The following is an 18,739-nucleotide window of genomic DNA, read 5'->3' on the forward strand; positions in this document are numbered from 1 at the left end:
GCTGTAATATACTCCTCCTTGTCTTGCGGGCAGTATTTCATTCTCCAAATCCTTTCTTTCTGGTGCAGTTCCAATTTTAGTTTCCTTAGTTCAGAGGTGAACCATTTATGGACCCCCATGCAACGTGTGCGGGAAAACTTAACCATAGGAGCATGGTTATCAGCGCCTCTGATAGTCAGTTTGAGATCTTTCCTTCAATGATGTCTGCCGCCTTGCCAGTTGTAGGCTGCGTAGATTTCAGGGTTTCTATGAAAGCCGATGTATTTACAGATTTCCATTTTCTGGTTATACCTCCCGCCTGAGGTAGTGGTTTGATGTAACCATCAATGGTAATTGTAAACTGAATTAGATGATGGTCAGACCAAATGCTGGGCCTGATGGATGGGGTTGAGAGTGACAGATTGTGAGACCACACTTGGTCCAAAATGTGACCCTTTTCATGAGTGGGAGCGTGTATGTGCTGGACCAGGTTAAGATTCGAAAACAGTTCCTGGAGTTCGACTGCCTGAGGTCCACCTGCGTCGTTATTGAACCAATAGTTCAGGTCCCCGACTAGGAGAGCTTTTGGGAAGTTGACCACAAGAGAGGCCAGCTGTTCTCCTAGAGACATTGGGAATGCGGTCAGCGCTCGGGGGGGGGGGGGCGGTAAATCAATACAGTACCAGGGCGTCGCTGTCTGCGTCAAGTTTGATGACCAGATTCTCAGTCTCTGTAAGAGAAAGGGGGGTATGGGCCAGAAACTTGTGATTTTTATGAATGATGGCTGCCACCCCACCACCCAATTTGCCCAGAGGACGGTTTGCTGCTAAGATATAATAGTCGGAGGGAAGTGCTGCTAAAATATCAGGTAACGAATCCTGAGTTAGCCAGGTTTCCGTAAGTAATAAAATATCTCTTTTTTAGTCGACTTTGTAAAGTGTTGATTGGGGTGGGTTTAACACTACCAGTACCTCACTAACTTACCAGTCATTACTACTCCAGTCCTGAGTATGTCCTGATTCCCTGTGCTGCTGTAGTTTAACACCCAGTCCGCCCCTGGCTGGGTTCATAAACAATTGTTATACCAATGTGAGGCACGCCTGGGCTAGCTCTGTATTTCAGCCACTTAACGGCCCCCTTGTTCAGCGGGACGTTTTTGTCTATATAATCCCGCTTCTGACCACACATGTTCCTCCAGCCAACCTTTGCTGTCCCGATCGGACTGTCGCCTGTCTTACCATGTCTCCACTGCACCACGACCATTCCCACGAGTAGTATTCACTACTAAAATGGCCGCCTTGTAACGCCTCTTCCGTTCATTCACCTACGCGGTGTAGACTCCTCACCAATTTGCCACCACGGCGCATGCACAGTCGATAATGAGAGACGCCACACCCACGAAAGCGCCGACATGGCGGGCTAGCAATGGTTTTTAAGCCAGGGTTCCTCCGAGGGCTTGCCACCAGATGCTCTGCGTCCTGCCTGAGTGCTGCACGTGGGGGTAGGTTCACACGGCGTATGTGAGAAGTTTGGGAGCCTCCATTGTTGACGACACCCAGGACTCTCAACTTGATACTTGGTAAGTCGGTAACACTCTACCTCTTATAAACCCTTGGTGCTCGTTGCTGTGGAGGATTTTGTGCCTCCAGGATTCAGCGCTTGATGTGAGGCGTTTTTTGGTTACCCAGGGGGGTGCTGCCGACCGGCTTGCCGGGCATGGCCACGTTCCCATCCTCCCGCAGGTCTGCCAGCGGGGGTAAGATACGGGCGGTGTGCGGCTCTCTGGCTTAGCGGTCCCCTTGGGAGATTAACAGCCTTGATTGTTGCGTCTTGTCTAAACAGGCAACCCTGATTTCCACGCAACTCTGACTCTGGGCTCGAGGAGAGTTACCAACTGGCTCGAGCTCCTCTTGACGAGTATTATGGGCTCATACTGCATATGTTGTGCATATTGTGACTACGGTTGCCCCTTTATGCCTCTTGCCACTTTGTAAACATGATGCCCTCCTTCTGGCATTCTTTCTTTCCCTTAGGTACCATACCTAGTTGCCGGTCCCACGGGAGCAGTCTGCGGGCACCTTAGGGACAACCCGGCGGTAAGCACAGAGCCCTCGGTTGCTTCTTTCGCAGCTTTCCTCTTTGTTCTCTCCCTGTTGTTTGCTTCTTGCTCAAAATGAGATTGTTATTGCATAACTAGGGTATCTGTTCTCCATTAATACCCACTGTACTTGTTTATGCCTTAACTCACTCGTATGTGTGCGTACAACAGAGAGCTAATGTGTAATAGTGTACAAAAAATGAATGAATGAATGAATGAATGAATGAATGAATGAATGAATGAATGAATAAAAAACTTGGTTAAGCGCACTGCGGCCAAGCGGCTTCCTGGCGCTGAGGACTCAACAATACTCACAGATGGGACAGAAGAGGACTAGCAGGGGAATGCCTGAGAAAAAAGAAAAGTTTTGAGGGCCTTGCGAAAGTGGGTGTAGATAGGAATAGAACGAATGGAAAGAGGAAGACTATTCCAAAACCGGGGAGCCAGAACCGAGAAACGGTTGCCCCCTGTGCGTGATTTCCGGAAACGGGGGACGTGAAGGAAAGAAAGTGATGAAGAGCGGAGAGTGCGGCTAGGGGCGTGAGAAGTGATGAGAGAATTGATTAAATGTGGGGCGGACCGAGCATGCGCCCGAAAGGCCAAGCAGGCTAATTTGAAGTAGGATCTGAAATGAACCGGGAGCCAGTGAAGGGACTTGAGTACAGGGGTGATGTGAGAGGATTTGGGAAGGTGAAGAATGAGCCGGGCCACCTGGTTTTGGATGGCCTGGAGGCGGCGGGTTTCGTAGGCAGGGATGCCTACGTACAGGCCATTCCCATAGTCCAGGCGAGAGGTGATGAAAGCCGTGACAATGGTTTTGAGGGCATCTGCAGAAAAAAAACGGGAAATCTTGCGGATTAAACGAAGGGACAAAAAACAGGAAGACACAACGGAACTAATTTGGGCATGCATGGACAGATCGTCGCTGACCTTGATGCCCAGGGTCCGAACAGAAGAAGCTGGTGAGGGAGGGGGGCCGAAGGAGAGGGGCCAGTGTGCCGGGGACCAGGAGTTAGAGGGACCACCAGTGAGGATGAGCTCTGTCTTGTCCGGATTGAGCTTCAAATGATTGAAGCTCATCCACTGAGAAATAAAAACTAAAGTGGAACAGAACTTGGGAAGAAAGTCAGCAGGGGACGATAGATCAAAGACGAGCTGGAGGTCATCTGCGTAGTTGTACACAGAGACCCCCAGCTCGAGAAGAGAAGAGATGAGAGGGTGGATATAAAGATTAAAGAGAAGTGGGGAGAGGGAGGAGCCTTGAGGGACCCCACAGGTGACTGGACGAGGGGGAGCGGAAAAACCGGAGAGGTGAACCGCTTGCGATCTTCCTTGAAGGAAGGACGCGATCCAAGAAGAATGGCATGATCGACTGTGTCAAACGCAGCGGACAAATCAAAAAGTACCAAAGCTTGGGGGAGGTTGCTATCAGCTTTCGCCTTGAGTTCATCCAGGACCGCAAGTACCTATCCCTCAGTGGAGTGGCCAGGGCGAAAACCCGCCTGGTGGGAAGCCAGAAGATGATTCTCCTCGATGTAGGAGGATAGGCAAGATGTTACGTGGCTTTCAAGGATCTTCCCTACATAAGGGAGCAAAGAGATAGGCCTGAAATTAGATATGAGAGAAGGGTCAAGACCAGGTTTTTTAAGGATGGGAAGAACTATAGCAGATTTAAATGAAAATGGGACAGAACCCAAAGCCAGGGAAGCATTGAGGAAAGTGAGGGAAGGGACAGGGCAACTAGTATAGAGAGTTCTAAGAATCCGTGCGGGAGTGCAGTCCGCCGGAGAACCAGACCTAACCTTAATAAGCAAGTCAAGAAAAAGCTCAGAAGAAATGGGTTGAAAGTGATCCAGAGAGGAAGAGAGCGGAGGAAGGGAACCAAAGAGTTCAGGTTGAGGCACAATGGGGATGTTGGCCTTAATGTTAATGATCTTGTCGATGAAATAGTCGTTCAGTGAGGAGCAGAAAGTTTGAGATGGAACAAGAGAAGAACAAGAGCGATCGGAAGTGGCGAGGTTATGAACTAATGAGAAGATTTCTCGGGATTTATTGGCAGAGAGGGCCACTCTCTTTAAATGTTGGGCTCACTATGTTGCTCTGTGCTGTGTTTTCTATCCTCTAGGTCGCATTACCTAGGCAGGACCAATTGACCTGCCCGCCCACAGATCTACCTATTAAGGTTGTATCTCACATTGTGTTTTCATTTCTTTATTTGTAACACTTATGGTCCTGAAGAATTGCCATTTAGGCAAGAAACATGTTGACCTGACCTGAGGGCTGTAGATACTCTACTGTAACTTTTTCTAGCAGATATCTCCCCTCCCTCCCCTCCCAAGAGAGTCAACCACGCTAATAAATTCCACTGTGGATTGACCCACCTTTTTTAACTCACTTTCACCTCACGACTACACTTCCCCTGCCCTCTCACACGCATGCATCATATGACAGTAACAAAAGATCTCCGTTAAAGAGCCCCGGTCTCGGGAGCCCGTCAGACATTGCAGCGCCAGTCTGACTAGGAGCAGAACCCATATGATGAAGCATGACACCTAGTTTACTGGGTGTGTGAGGGTTTTAGTTCCAACAAGGGAATTCCCCAATTCCCCCCCTCTCGCTCTTCTTAGTACACCCACATAGCTTTCTCTTCGCCCGGGGAACTTTGTACCTTTCTTGTGTTACATATGTAAATTTACAACTTTTATTACTGATGAGTTTTCATTTGTGAGCTTTAGAAGTTACGGGCAGACGGCTCATATTATTATGGTTGAAAAGATTGTGTTGCTTGTGCGACGAAGAAGTAGAAACTGCTGTACATATGCTATTTTTCTGCAATGTACTATGTGAATGACATATGTACAATGTCACAAAGCACAGAACTGACACCATCCCTACCAGAATGTAAGCATTTTGCGGAGAGAGTGCTGTTTTTCCTTTTCTGGAGCCTTAAGTGTATTCATGCATATACGGCTGTAGTGTTTTTTTAGTACTGATTAAAACCGGTCTTTTCCAAACTTTTCGTCGTGCCACTTGTCTCTCCAAAGGACCCTGAAGCAAACGCTCACTGGAAAGACGCTGTCAAAGTGCCACTTGAGTATGCTGCAGATATTAACCCTTTGGGAGTCGCCGGTCAACATCAACAACATCATTCATTCTGTAATGAGGCTCAGTGAAATGCCTGCAGGAGGGATCACTGCTGGCGGCATGTTTTGGCGAACGCTGAAGCACGAGTAGGTGGCTCCTACCCAAGTGGAGTTGTGATTTATTCTTTCTACCTCTCAAGGACTTCTAAATACACCGCGTGGCACTTGCATCTACATACAGAGAAAGCGAGTGGTGAATGGTTAACACTCATTAACATTACCATACGGACGCCTCCAAGAGTGCCATTACAATGTGTGTGTACAAAGCGCACAATATTTTACACAGGATGTGGGGCACTCACCAACCTCCTGTATATGTGTACAGATATAGAGACCCCGAACCGCGGAGGACGTGGCCCCGCCTTGTAGAGCAGCGATGACTACTTGTAGCGACATCTGTTGTTGCCTCAAGCATGTTTTGCTCTTTGACATAAGTGATAAGACAGGACTGATAGGAGTGTGCGGTGAGGTCTGCACCAGAACAGTCTGCAATGAGAGCGCTGACAGCCGAGAACTGAGCAGTACACTTTCACAATATGTGCCGGGTCTATTTTTAGTGAATGGCCCCCTGGTATCAGCTGGACAGTTCATGCATTTCTTTCTATGAAATGTTTCCCTGTTAATGATGGAATGTACGGGAATTGTATTTTAAGCAAAAATCAATAGGTCGGCAACAAGTCACGCCAGTGAAGCTCTACTGAATAAACTGAGAGAGGGAGGATGAGCAGAAAAAGACCGAGCGCTGAGCAAGGGTACATGCGCAGAAATGAGAGAAGAATGAAACGAACCGGACTCCGGAGGTGGTGGGCTGGTGGTTGCTGCTCCTGGGTTTTTCGCTGTTCAGTGCCCAGCAGCCGGCCTGATTCCTCCTCTGCGGCGATGCCTCGCTCCTACCTCGGATGCAGCTGCCCCCTGACCTGCTGCAGCTTCACAGGCAAAGGAACATCACCACGCTGCCAAAGATCACACAAAACCTGCTTTTCCAGACAAAAAGAGATCTAACCGGCCTGCTTTTACCCACAATCCCCATGATGTGTCCGGTCGGCATACTTTCAATTCTTTCTCGGGCAGAGGGGTCGTGAAATGGGAGCCGCAAGCAAAATGGCGAAGCAGAAAGCACCCTCCCCCCTTGGACGCTGACTGAGATTAGTCAGAGCAGCGCCAGCGGAGTACATCCCGGGGTTAGCGAGCCCTGCCACCTTCGCACGTGGGATCGAGGGAGGTGCCCAAAAAAATAAAATAAACAGCGGCCGTGAAATGGGAGCCGCGAGCGTGCCAGTGGAACAGAAGAGATTGATGGGGGCTAGGGGAGGGCAAAACGTCCGTAAGTAAGTAGAAGCAGATGGCGGCCGTAAAACGGGATCTGAGCTAAGAAAAAGTAGTCCCTAAATAGACTGATTACAGCCCAGCAGCGTAACTAAACAGTAGTTAGTCAGTGCTGCTTCCTGCAAAACGGCAGCACAAAGGAAGTGACGTTTTGCATCCCAAACCAACCATAAGCAAGATAAGAAAGAGCAATGCAATGTTCAACAAATGGCAAGCAGCAGCACATATTAGCTGCCAATAGAAGGAGTTTCACTCAACATTTACAATACTTTAGTCCCGCTTAGACAGCGCATGCGGCGCATGCGCTGTCTAACACGAGACCTAAAAAGGGCAGAAGGTAACAGGGGCAGCTTAAGGACCAAAAGGCAAAGACAGGCAGTGAGACACAGAGACAACAAGGGGTACAGAAGGTAAAACCGGGCAGAGAGACACGGGGACAGCGAGGGGAACAGAGGGAAAATAAGGCACAGATCAAGTACCGGCAGCAGGGGAAGACAGAAAACAGCAGTCACAGGCACAACAATGACAATAACGGCAATACAGGCAATACAATACAATAAATAGCGGAAAAATAGCACAGATGAACAAACCTATGGCCTACCACCGGCCAGCAGGGATGAGGCGCAGGAGGGAGTCTGCGGGTGGAGGAGGGCCTCAAGCTTCCTCAGCAGCAGCGGCTGGGGCAGGGACATACAGGCGGTGCGGTGCGGAGGGGGAGCGACCTATCTGGTAGAGTCAAGGGTCGTTCTCCTTACCGCGCAGCGGCCAGCATATATGGGGAGGTGGGAGGGAGGAGAAGCTGGGAGGAAGGAGGCGGGGCAGTCAGGGGGGTGGGGCCGCAGGGGACGCAGCGGCGGGAGCAGTGAGGGGCGACTAAGGGAACAGAAGGCAAAGGGCACAAAATAGAGGGCAACGAGTTGAACAGAAGGCAAATGGCACAAAATAGAGGGGCAACGAGTGGAACAGAAGGCAAAAGGGCACGGAAATGCAGGGGCAACAAATGGAACAGAAGGCAAAAAAGGGCAGAGGGTTACAGGGGCAGCTTAAGGAAGAAAACGCAAAGACGGACAGGGAGACACAGAGACAGCGAAGGGTACAGAAGGTAAAACCGGGCAGAGAGACACTGGGACAGCGAGTGGAACAGAGGGAAAAAATGGCACAGATAAAGTGCCGGCAGCGGGGGAAGACAGAGAACAGCAGTCACAGGCACAAAAAAAATTACAAGAAAGGCAATACAGGCAATACAGTGAATACAATACAATAAATAGCGGAAAAATAGCAGAGATGAACAAACCTGTGGCCTACCACTGGCCACCGGGAATGAGGCACAGGTGGTAGCCTGCGGGTTGAGGAGGGCCTCCAACTTCCTCAGCAGCGGCGGTTGGGGCAGGGACACACAGGCGGTGCTGTGCGGAGGGGGAGCGGCCTACCTGGTAGGGTCAAGCTATCTCCCAGTGAGTATTGCCTCTGGATTGAGCAGCGCCGTGCATGCTGCTTGAATGCCTTTATCCTCTTTCCTTTCTTTCTTCCTTACGAAGAGCTTATATTTTAAAGTGTTTTATTGTTAACCTAGCCATAAATCCCCAAAGCTTTCTTTGCTATTTGGGGATTTGGAACCCCTTTTTTGTCTCTTGTTATTTTCTGTGCGCACGTTTTGGGAATTTCACTTCAAGCACATATGAAAACATTCAGTTTACTGCTTTTTTGAACATCATGTTGTGGATAATTACCTTTGATGCTACTTAAGACACTCTCAATGGGCCTGTCGGAAATCACACAGGTCAAACCCCAGAGTTATAGCTTTAGAAGATCAAGAGCCACATGCATCAAGCATTCTTTCCCTCGTGAGAGCAAAAAGGACTTTTCTGAAGCATGAAAGGCTTTGTATTTGCAAATTAGGTAATTGCACTTTTTTGCGATTACCTATATTGCGAATGCATTTAGAAAATTGCAATTTGTCATTCCCTAATGCCGATGCACGTAGCCTAAATGCGAACTGTGCATTTAGAAAACGCTGATTACCTTCAGCTTCAAGTTGATGGTAATTTGCACATGCATTGAAAATGCAGAAAAATGCATTTTTCAAAGTGATATGTGGCACAGTTGGGGTCCAAGGCACCATCCAGTTCAGTGCCATTGGCGTCCCAGTTCAGTCCATCCCTAATTGACATACTAAGCCCTGAACAGCATTTAATAAATGGCGTCGGAAGCGCTTCTGTTATCTAAAGGTATAATATCTGACATTAGTTTTTATCCATTTTAATCCAGAAAATCCTAGCCACTGGCAGTCGGTGGATCACTCCTGAATCTCCAGAGCTCAGTGTATGTGAATCTACTAATGAAAAAGTTACACGGATGGATTACAGCTCCCTGAGTCAGCAGCAAGGATTGCTGAGCCATAGTGGTGGCCACATCTCCCCTACTGTCAAGATCAATTGCCCTACCAATCCACCCGCCCACCCCAATAACATACATTTTGTGCAAACTGTTCCTTCAAATGTACAGTGGGCCTCATTTATGAAAAGTGACGCATCACTGCGTGAAAACAGCGATGCGTCACTGTTTATTGCGTCCTACTTGCGACATGCTGGATGCGTCATATTTATAATATGACGCATCATGTCGCAAGGAGTTACAGATATGTCAGTATTTCTGACATATCTGTAGGGCGCAAAAGTGACGCATTGATGGAGTGTGTCACAAAAGTGACGCAACTCCAGCAATCTGTCCTTTCACATGGGGCAAGCCCTATGTGAAAGGGCCTGCGTCAGTCTTACGCCTGCTGTGAGGCAGGCTTAAGAAATTGACGCATTTGTATCCTAGAAATGGCGCAGTGAAATCTCATAGATTTCACTGCGTCACTTCTACAACCCTTTCTTGCGTCAATACGCCGCCCATGCATACATTATACCTGGTGCAGGTATAATGTGGCGCAGGGGTTTACAAAGTGACGCATCTACTTAGATGCGTCACTTTGTAAATATGGCGCAACAAGGTGCATTTTTTACGCCACTGGTACGTCACAATAAGTGACGCACCGGTGGCGTAAAAGTGACGCACAGCCTCATAAATGAAGCCCAGTCTTTTTAGCTATTTGTGCGTGCACTCAGGGATGTCAGTGGGGCAGCAACACACATTTCAGGTCTTTCTGTGCCTGCACATTGTTCCTTTCCATACCCTGTCCAGCTGGTGTTAGTCTGCTAAGGACATCCACTGAGTCTTCTGCCAACATGTTTTGCACACTTTAACCTTTTACACTTCAAAGGCCGGGCGTAGATCAAATGTTAAAGTAAAATGTTCTTTCCTTAAGTGACTGGCAATAAATCTTGAAACTCTGACAGTTGTAAGAGTGTGAAGAGTGCATACTTTATGTTGTCTAACCGAGGTGCAGCAGGGGAGCCCAGTTCGAGCCGTGAATTTGTTTACTGTATTCATTTGTTATCTTCATTAGAGCCAGACGTTGGTCCCTCCTGCCTCTGTCCTCTGCCTCCACGTTGGCTGCGTTCATGATAGTCACTCGCTTTGGTACTCTATCAGTTGTGTTAGGTAGGTCTTCCATTTGCCCAGCCCACTTCATGTCCTCGTCCATTTTCTTGGTATAGGGCTTATCTCTTCGCATCTCAGGGGGATCTTCTCAAAAACGTGTGATAATCATCGGCAAAATCGGTTATCGCAATGTTTCATATCGCCGTCCTTAATGGGAAAATAACTCTGTGTTAACGTTCTATTTCCAACACGGCGATTACATGCGATATGTTCCCGATAACGCGTCAAATGTCCGCGATAAAGTCACCAGGACGGCGATAAAAATGTAAACCCCAATGCAAATGAAGTGGCGATGGGTTCAACCGCGATATATAAATCAGCAATAATCTTCACCGGGCCTGCAAGTCACACACAGCAGGTGGGAAAAATCACTATGAAAGTAGAAAAAAACATACAAACAAAAACAAAACATCAGCGAAGCACAATGGAGGTAGCCGGAGCAAGTACAGAGGAAAACCAGAACCCCACAAGCCCCCCGGAGGACCAGCCTGGGACCTTAAGGTCAGAGAAGGACAAGAAGAAGAGGAAGACGCAGTTCAGTCCGCAGGCAAACAGGATCCTGATAACCGAGGTGGTAGAACACCATCAACAACTGTTAGTCACCTCTACTGCGTCATTGGCAACAAAAAATGGAATATGGCAGTCCATCGTGGACAAGGTGAATGCAGTCGACAATGGAAGAGGACAATGGAAGAGGTTAAGAGGCGCTGGAAGAATGTGAAACGCAAAACCCAGCAGAAACTCGCTAACAACCAGAAGGCAGCAATGCAGACTGGAGTTGGGAGTCCAACGTCACAGAAGCAGCTGGACGAGATGGAGGAAATGGTGTCCACCATCATCAGTGGTGTCGTAATTTGACGGTGATCGGGTTAGCGTTAGCTTTGCTACACGAATTTCCCCTTATCTTGACTACTGTGTTCAGAGGCCATTTTGAGAACACTGGCGTCGATCTTATATGAATGCGTTGCCTCGTGGTCAGCATGCCCTTTATGTCCTTTCTCTGTACCACTGACCACCTAACTTGCCCAGCAACAGGCTATTTTTAGTATTGGTCAAGCTTGCACATGCGTAGTTAAACCCTCTGTACTAGTGGACAGTCATCACTTAGGAATGTTCTCCAAAACTGACCAGTAGTGTTATAACTCCTCCCATGAGTTGGCCGTGTTCCAAAAATGACCTTATATGTACCTAAACTGAGTAAAAGTGTTCCGCTACTCTTTTTATTGCTGTAAAACTGTATAAAAGGGGTCTCGTACTGATGTTCGGTGTGATACTTCTTGCATTACCGTAATACTGCAGTTTCCATCAGACAGTGACAACAAGTCCCAATATGTTCAATTAACAACTGCATCATGGCGCAGTATTCTCTTCACATTACATGTGTGCCTAGTATAAATTATCTGTGATACACATTGGGCACAAGTTGTGTACCCTGAGCCCACTACACTTAGATGTATACTTTGCTTAGTTGGGTGCTAAATCCTTAGACATCTGCTCATTCATAGTGTCTTTAATCACATATTTTGAATTTTATAAAACCGTCATTCCACATTAAAAACAAAGTGAACGAGTGTTCACAAAGGGTACTATTGTAATATGGTGCTTTAAATCGCCCTTCGTTTTGACATTGTTTCCGCTAGATTCGGGAAACTACTACTCCCATAAATCATTGCACTACAGGCAATGTTTGAAAGGCCCGCTTTTGCCTCCGTTCGGTGCCTCCCCAGAACAGCCCAGAGGGACGCTGGGAGACACTGACGGAGAGGTAAGCGGAGGGGAGTGAGGTGTGTGCGCTCTATCTTTCCATCTTTCTCCTGCCGGCCGCGCACAGCGTGTGTCTCACTGCTTGACAAACGGCCGGCTGCGCACTTCTCAATACGCTGTGGGCGCATTAGATGTAATTTTTGACGGCGCTTTGCCGCGTTTGACGATCTATGCACAAACATGCTTGGCAATGCGAACCGGTTTCTATAAGAGTTGCGAGAGGCACCCCACGCCGAGTACCACGCTGGGTTTCTGTCCAAACCGTTAGCTTTTTTGTAACAACTCATGGGCTCATTAATCATTCTTTAGACGGCTCTCGCTGCATTCATTGATCAACTCGCTCTCTATATTATGCAATCTACCAACAACAATGCGAGTGATCTTTTCTATTATAAATGCACCGATTAACATGCCCCATGGCCAGCCTATATTAAAAACAAGTGTTTGGTGAAATAGAGGAGTCAGAAGTTACATCTGGACAGTGGAATGTGTGACTTACCTATGTAATACAACAATTGACCTACATGCATTAACTCTCAATTTCCAGGGCATATTTTTGCTCAGCCATATTTTTGCTCAGCCTTATAAATATCTGAGGTTTTACCTTTGTAATTGAACCACATGCATTAACTCTTAATTTCCAGGGCATATTCTTGCTCAGCCTTGTGAATACACTAAGGTTTTACTTTTGTCAATGTTGCTTTGACACGAATTGGTTGAGTGCTTCTACGATTGTTTTCTGCTAAACAGAGCGGTGCTCCTTATTTACCTGAGCTGCAGCCAGGTGAGGTGAGGCGCCATCCCCACAGAAATTGGGTGAGTGTTATCATGTCATTTGAACTTTATGTACATGACCACAAGAATACCACTACTGAGAAGTGCATTCTGTGATAAATATGCCTGTTTCTCTTTTTTCTTTTCTCACTTTTATGACTACTCTAGATTGTGGTGGAGAATCAACACCTGACAAACAGGTGATATTTTTCCTATTTTACTCTTTTTCACTTAATAATACAGCAGTAGCAACATCATGGTCCTGATGAAAGCATAGGAAACCTTCCACCTATATGCAGAAACTTGTCGACCACTTGCTGAGTAGATATTATGTCAAATCTACTTTTTCTTTCACTATTCACTTGTTTTTAAACTTAGGGGTCTGAGAGAAATCATTAAAATATCTATTCTACTCAGTTCCACCTAATTTTACTCACCTCACTCATTCTCACTTGCACTGCTTTTCCTCAGTTGTAAACACCAACACCATACTGACACCACCCAGTAATAACCCTGTGACCAACACCTCCTTACTCATATAGCCCTCACCTTATAACTAGGGTGACGGACTTCATACTAACTCCTGGGTAAGGAGTACCCAAATGATGTAATAGTGGTGGCACAGAACGATAACTGATGGGAAAAATTTCCTACCTGGGTTGTATGTCATAGGTATGAGTGATGAGATGGTGTTTACACATTTAATTGTATTTAACTCACAATTTAGTTTGCTAGTCATATTGTGGTTAGTCTAAAGTATGATAACAGGGTTGTGACTCCTGGACACCTTTTGTTGTAAGTTGGTTGATATTGATCTTTTCTTTGGGTTAATATTACCACCTGACATGTGGAGGGCGATTCGTAAGTTCGATGATCGAGCAATCCGTGAGGCGGACTGGAAAACTTTAGCTCAAGCCGATTTAGATAGGGAACCCACGTGTAAGCCATGCCAATTAATTTTAGATCTCCCAGCAGCTATTTTGAATAAATTAAAAACGCTCGTTCCACCTAAAAAGATTGATTGGACCATGTTAGCCTCCTGTAAGCAGAAGGCGGATGAGTCAGTTTCTGACTTTTTCTCACGTTTCGAGGAAGCATTTCATGATTACAGTGGGCAATTATTAACAGAGGACACGGGTAGGCATTTATTCGTCGACAAGTATGTAGCAAACCTCCTACCGGAGATTGCAAAACGTTTAAAGACGAGTGAAAGTTCTTGGACCACGGCGACCCCAGCCTCTTTATTGACTATGACTCAGTATTATGAGCGACAGGAATTGGAGGCTAAAGAAAGTACTGATAAGAAAGCGAAGGAATTAAATACAAAAGTGATGTTGGCTCAGGTTTATGCTACACAGCCGAGAGGGAATGATAGAGGTAGGCGTGGATCGTATGGTACATCTTCTGGTCGTACCGACATTTCTGAGGATCAGTGTGCATACTGTAAAAAGTTTGGACATTGGGCCTCAGACTGTCCGGTGCTTCGAGAACAACGTAATCAGCCTGGTCGAGGAGGTGGAAGGACGCGGAATAGTTATTCAGGAGCAAGGGGCGGAGCAAGTGATCGTGGCAGGTTTGAAGCGAGGGGTCGTGGTCAGACTGATAATAATTCTTTTGATCGACGGAATCAGTATCAGATAACTGAGGGTGAGTTTACTGAGTCTCAGGAGTTTGTACATGCATAGGATTGCGTAGGATGGGGTGTGGAATCGGTTGAAGTACCAGTTGATCAAAGAGGTCCATATGTATCAGCGGACGTTTTGGGTTCTACGGATCAGTTCTTGGTTGATACAGGAGCTACTCATAGCGCTCTGTCTAAAAACTTGGTTCCAAGGGCTTCCCTGTCTGGCGAAACGATTACATCGATAGGGTTCGATGGAACACCCTCTCCTAGCCCATGGTCACAACCCCTTACATTTTATATTGACAGATTCTTTGGTCCGTGCCCGTTCTTATTGTCACCAAACACCCCGGACAATATTATGGGAATAGATATGCTTAAATATTTCCGAGCAACCATACGCTGCGCTCCTGAAGGAGTGCAGGTTATTTTGAATGACAATTACCCAGATGTAGAGAGATTGTGCTCCATGCAAGAAATAGAGGCGTTAGCATCTCTCCCACAAACGCTATGGGCTACTTCAGATACGGATGCGGGACAGATGATTATCCCTCCTATTCGAATAACTGTAAAGGAGGGAGCGTCTCTGCCTCGTGTACCACAGTATAAAATCTCTAGGGAAGGTGAAGTTGCCTTAACGCATATCGTACATGATCTCATTATTGCAGGTGTAGTGGAGGAAGTCCCCTATAATGTTTGTAACAGCCCTATTCTTCTGATTTTAAAGAAAGATACTGATGACAAAATCTATCGATTTATCATTGATTTGAGAGAAATTAACAAGATAGTAGTGCCCCAATACCCGGTGGTGTCTGATATTACCACCCTACTTACCTTGATTCCGCCCACAGCCACCACGTTCACTGTGATTGATTTGAAAAATGCCTTCTTTTCCATTCCCATCCATCCTGATAGCCGGTATCTATTTGGTTTCACATTAAATAATAAATCGTATAGATTTTGTCGAGTTCCTCAAGGCTATACAGAAAGTCCTAGCATTTATAGTCAGGCCCTAAAAAGACAGCTTGATTCTTTCGATTTACAGTCTGGAGTGGCTCTCATTCAATATGTTGATGACATTTTACTTGCAGCAGACACTCAGGAGCAATGTGAGGAGAGTAGTCTTGCTTTGCTTTCTTTTCTTGCCCACAATAATCACAAGGTTTCGAGGAAAAAGCTCCAATATTGTAGACCAAAGGTGACCTAACTCGGTCATCTTTTGTCTAAGGAGGGACGTGCATTGACATCCGATCGAATCCAAGCGATATTAGATACACCAGTTCCCCGCACCCAGAGAGATGTTCGTGCTTTCATAGGTTTAACGTCTTTTTGCAGGCAGTGGATAATGGGGTTTTCACACATTATAAAACCTTTGTTAGCATTGCTGTCTAAAACTACACCGATTCCCCTTGAATGGACAGATGAATGTCAGAATGCTTTTGACAAATTGAGACAAGCCCTTTGTTCGGCACCAGTGCTAGGTACACCAGATTATACGAAGATTTTTACATTATATGTACATGTGAGGGATGGGTGTGCATTGTCAGTCTTAGTGCAGACACACGGGGATAAACAGAGACCTTGTGCGTATTTCTCGGCAGTACTTAACACTGTAGCATGAGGATTACCTGGGTGTTTTCGAGCAGTTGCAGCAACAGCAGTGGCTATACGACAGAGTGAGGGAATAGTTTTGTCACACAAGTTGTTGGTGTTAGTTCCCCATGCAGTAGACGCCCTGCTAAACCAAACGAAAACCCAGTACTTAACGAGTGCACGTTTAACAGGATATGAGCTAACGCTGTTGGCGCCACATATTACACTAAAGAGATGTGCTACTCTGAACCCTGCTACTTTATTGCCATATCCAGTTGCTGAGGGCCAGGAGGAAGAACACCATGATTGTGTTTTCCTGACGGAAGAACAAACAAAGGGTCGTGTTGACTTACAGGATACGCCACTTCCAGATGTGGATGGGGAACTGTGGGTTGATGGATCGTGTTTGAGGTTGCCAGATGGTACAACTTCTGCAGCATATGCGATCACGACACTTAAGACAGTGGTAGAAGTAGCACGAATACCAATTGGCCCAAGCAGCGGAATTGATTGCTTTAACAAGAGCATGTGAATTAAGCGCTGGTTTATGTGTGAACATCTACACTGATAGCCGGTACGCCTTTGGAGTAGCGCATGATTTTGGCCTACTCTGGAGAGAGCGAGGGTTTTTGACCTCACATGGAGTGCACATTATGCACGGAGAACTGGTGCATGATCTCTTGAATGCGTTATTATGTCCAAAGAAAGTGGCGATAATTAAATGCAGTGCACATAAGAAAGTGACAGACAAAGTAGGACAAGGAAACGCCTTTGCAGATTGTATAGCGAGGGAAACTGCTATGTTACAAAATGCTTCGCCGATGTATGTAGTGAAATCGCAGGCTGGGCGATGGCATGATGCTAGAGAGGAGATACTAGATATTCAGAAATCAGCGTCTAAAGCATAACTCGCAATCTGGGCAACAGAGGGAGTGTTGGACGATGAGGGTTGTTGGAGAAGCAAAGATATGGAGAGATAGAAATTGCCTGCAGCTTACTTGCAAGCAATGGTTCAAATGACACATGGATTGGCACATGTTGGAGCTCTCGCAATTGCTAAATTGCTTACGTGAGTCTGGGAGCATCCTGAGATTGCCAACACGGCCAAAAGAGTAGTGCAGACCTGCCTGATATGCTTGCAGTACAATCCTGCAAAAGGGACGTATACTCCGAAAGGAGGGTTTGTTCCACCTACTGCACCATTAGAAGTACTACAAATGGATTACATTCAGCTTGAGCGTTGCAATAACCTTAAGTATGTCTTAGTGGTGGTGTGTGCTTTCAGTAAATGGATTGAGGCCTTCCCCACGAAGGATAATACAGCGCTGACAACAGCTAAGGTGTTGCTCAAAGAGTACTTCCCACGCTATGGTGTCTGTAAATTTTTGTGGAGTGATAACGGTCCCCATTTTGTTGGGAAGATTGTAGAATACGTCATGAAGGGATTGGGAATCCAGCAAAAATTCCATGCTGTATTCCATCCGCAATCAGCAGGTCTGGTGGAAAGGTACAATGCTACTTTGAAATTGAAGTTAGCAAAGATCGTGGCATCCACATCTTTGAAATGGCCGGATGCTCTGCCTCTAGCATTGGTATCTATTAGATCTGTGCCCCATTCCCGAACTGGCCTCACACCTTATGAAGTGGTGTTTGGAAGGCCTATGAATATATGGGGAGTACCTAAGCCTCGGTTGTTTCATGATGTGCCTTGTATAATGATGAACGATTATTTGACACGATTAACAAATGATTTACTTTCTATTCATCAACAGGTTCAAGAAGCGCTCCCCGACAACTCTATTGGAGAGGCTCATAATCTTCGTCCTGGCGACCATGTAATGATCCGAACTTTCGAGAGAACCAGCAGCTTGGAGCCGAGGTGGCGTGGCACGAGCAAGTGCTACTCGCGACACGAACGGCTGTGCGAGTTACGAACAGGAAACGATGGGTGCATTCTACTCATTGTCATCGTGTCTCTTCAGATCTGGTGAGCCCCACTGTGCTGTCTGATTATCGAGATATCTTGGATGAGGAGAAGAGCCCAGCTGTTACGTCTACTGGATCGGAGGGAGCCTTCCCGGACCACACTGTTTCTGGTAGAGAGTGATATAATCTACGGCCAAGGAAAGCAGTTGTTTTGTGCGAGACTGGTTGAGTTACTGCTCCAGGTTTGTGAAACGGAAACCGGGAATATCAAGGGGGGGATCAGTTCTGCCAAGTGTAGCGACACCCGTCTTGAATCTCGGAGAAGAAACCAACAGCTACCTCGGAGCTCAGCACTCATATTTTTATTTTTTTAGTTGTTTTCTTTTTTGAGACATTTGTATTCTGAACTATGGCATCTTCTGCGATGCGGAATAAGAGAATTCTTGGTGCAATACTTTTTGTTATGACTATCGTGATGATAGCAGTAATAGCTTGGGTGGTAGAACTATTGGTGCCAGCAAGAGAACATTTATTGCTTACTACCCCAAGTCCATCTGAACATTTTCATTTCACTCTGCCCTATCATGAAGAGCGACGTAGACAGACTTATCTGAATACCAGTTTCATTCAAATTTTGCATCACACCCATAATATGACGAACACTTCGAACTGCTGGGTGTGTGGAATGTTGCCTGGACATCAAAAGAAAGGAGGCACCCCGCTTATTCCTCTCCCATTTTCTCACAATGGTTCTTGTAATGCTTGGTATACTCTTCTATTTACCTTGAGATGGCCGACAAAAGGGGGGTTACTTTTTCGACTCAATAAAATATGTTTTAATGATCGAGATGGTTATCCGCAAGCTGAAGGAACTAAATTCGAATGGGAAGAATATCGACCAGATAATGTATCCTCGCCTCGAATCTATAGTAATCAAAGAAATGTAAATATGTCTACCTTGCATGTAAT

The sequence above is a fragment of the Lissotriton helveticus genome, chromosome 1_2 (genome assembly GCF_964261635.1).
Source record: "Lissotriton helveticus chromosome 1_2, aLisHel1.1, whole genome shotgun sequence".
Classification (NCBI taxonomy): Eukaryota; Metazoa; Chordata; class Amphibia; order Caudata; family Salamandridae; genus Lissotriton; species Lissotriton helveticus.